At 30.9% G+C, this 2,849-nt stretch overlaps 1 protein-coding gene across 1 annotated transcript in view; it reads right to left on the bottom strand.

Moving 5' to 3' along the window:
* The window catches only part of LOC117180364, a 42,059-nt gene that overhangs the window by 19,593 nt on the left and 19,617 nt on the right, over positions 1 to 2,849 (bottom strand). The window lies entirely within an intron of this gene.

Here is a 2,849-nt window from a genome sequence, read left to right as displayed (position 1 = left end):
TTTCACTCCGCCTACAGGAAATGAGTCATAATGTGACTCATTATAAGATTGAAATATAAACATTCGTAAGTCCAAAGTCCTTAGCTATTGCGTTTTACATTTTTTCTTATTGCGCCTTAATATCATAAAGATACTTGACTATGACTCATATTTGGTACTAAAATAGCGATGACCTGAAGTTGCGTTTATTCTATGTATAATTATTATTTTAACCCTAAGACAGAGAGAGGTATTGTTTTGACATATATTGCCATCTTGTAACATTTATATAACTTCATTGCACCCTAGTAACATCACGTATATTCGTGAACTAATTTGAATTCTCCCGCTAATCCGTCATCTTGGTTATGCGCGATAGAATTTAGTTCCCAACTTTTGCATTCTGTCACATCACACCTTCCCCCTTAATTTTAAAAGTTGTTATTCCTATTTTTAAACAACTTTTAACGTTATGTTATTTATATTTATTTATTTCTAAAATAAATTGTTTTTACTGTCTTAAGCAGATAAAAGTCCTGTTTCTTTTCTCCTTTTCTTTCTTTCTTTCTTTAAAGTGTATATTGTATCAGGGTCAATTTCAAACTGAGAATGTTTTCTATCCTGCCGCCTCTCAAACTATCAACAAGTGGAAGGGGCGCGCTTATTTGAATAACCCAATGAGATTAAATGATCTTAAATCTAACTCATGAAATTAATGTGCATTTAAAAAATATATATATTATCCCTTAAGATAAAATTCCTTTTGTTTTTGTTTTTTATAATTAACTAATTTTTATCAAGATTCATTCATACTAATCTTCATTTCGTATTTAATTTATTTAAAATTAAAATCCTTTCCGTAAAAATTTTAGGTTAGGTTCATAATTACTAACCGCGAAATTATCGTGATTTGAATTCTGTTAGATTGCTGTGACTCAGCTACTTCTCTCAAATGTACTCCACATTGTAAGATCATGATTAATTAATTAATTATTGTTTTTCTTTTTTTTTTTAACAATGTCTCCTTTTTATTTTACAGGTTAAGAAAGTAAGCTGGTCAATCTTGAAATTATATATTCAGATAAGTGTTCCAAATCTATTCATTATTAATTTTTTATATTTTTCTTATGAAGAACTATTTCTTTGTGTATATTCAAGTTGAAATTATTTTTTTTTTTTTAAATAAGCAGCTTCTACAATTTGGAAAATTATTATGATTTGTTAACAAAATTGTGAGTACCTATATATACATAATTTATTAATTAAATTAAATTTTTAATTTATGCATAACATTTTGCAAACAAAAGAAAATTTTATTGGGGTATTATGAAATGAAGGAACCATTTAAAACAATTCCTAATGGAAGAATGATTGAAAAAAGCCCTAACTTCTCATCTTCTCACCCCTTAAAAGGATTCGACCATTGTGATCCAATTTTTTTTACCATTCAATTTTATATTGTTATTTAAATCTAGTTATAAACAACAAGGTTTCACTTATGACATTTTTGAAAAACGGAGTCTTCTATGTTCAGTACGAAAATTTCGTCTTTCAATGTTTCGAAGTGCCTGGCTGCTTATTCCCGATTTATTAAATGATCGTCACATTGATCATCACATGGGTATGAACACAATTTTAATCTGTCCACGTGCACGATTGCAGTTTTGTTTAGACCTAGTCGAATTAAGGCATTTCTTTCGTCTAATGTTTTTTCTAAAATAAAAGGTCCTGAAAAATATGGATCAAATTTCTTGCCTTTTCTGATAATATTTTTTAAATAAACTTGATCTCCTGATTTGAAAAACTTCGGATTTTGTTTTCGATCATAATATAATTTAGATTTTTGTTTCGCCTTTTGGATTCGCTCGAAAGCCATTGATTGACAATTATCCAGTTTTTCGAAAAGATCCCTTAAATAACCAACATATGTTTTATCCGGTAGTTTCGTTGAAAAACTGGATGGTATGTTAGCCTCTTTTCCAAATACAAGGATAAAGGGGGTGAAGCCAGTAGCTTCATGTACACTGGTATTACAAGAAAAAACAGCGTATCTTAACCATTCATCCCAATTTTTTGAACCCTCAAAACTTGTTAAATACTCTATTAGAATATGATGTCTCCTTTCAAGCGAACCCAAACTCTGGGGATGATATGCGACTGATTGAATCTTTTTTATGTGGAATATTTTGCAAAAGGTCTTCATTACCTTACTAATAAGATTTGAACCTTGATTGGTGTGTATAACCTGGGGACAGCCATATCGAGAAATAAACTGCTGGGCTATAGCATGCGCTATTGTAACTGAATCGATATTTTGCAAAGGAATTGCGTCAGAATATTTAGAAAAATTACACTGTATCGTTAGAATATGAGTATTTCCCTTAGAAGTTACTGGTAAGGGCCCTACTAAATCTATTTGAATTTTTTCGAAGGGCTCCTTGTGAGTATCTTTGATGATCATAGGTTGTCGAGTTTCCCTGAGGACTAACATGTTTCTCTGACATATTTTGCAGGTTCCTACAATTCTTTGTACATCCGCTTTCATGTTTCCCCAATAATATTTATCTCGTATTTTCCAATATGTTTTGGACATGCCCTTATGACCTCCGACTACTGATTCATGGAATTCCCGAGTAATTTCATCTCGCTGAGTTATTGGTGGAATAATTATCTCACCTGAAGAAACTACTATTAACAACCCAGTTCCAGAGAAGTGTTGTCTAAAGACCTGTTCAACAGCAGTCCATGATAAATTACCAAAATTATTCCCATATTTAGGTACCTTGACACTTTTCACATTTAATTTAATCATGGCCTTTTTCAATGCTAACACAGTTTTAGAGACTTGATTTAGAAAGACTTGATCGCCT

The sequence above is a fragment of the Belonocnema kinseyi genome, chromosome 9, assembly GCF_010883055.1.
Source record: "Belonocnema kinseyi isolate 2016_QV_RU_SX_M_011 chromosome 9, B_treatae_v1, whole genome shotgun sequence".
Classification (NCBI taxonomy): domain Eukaryota; kingdom Metazoa; phylum Arthropoda; class Insecta; order Hymenoptera; family Cynipidae; genus Belonocnema; species Belonocnema kinseyi.
The sequence above is the reverse complement of the archived record's forward strand: the minus strand, read 5'-3'. Positions and strand labels throughout refer to the sequence as shown.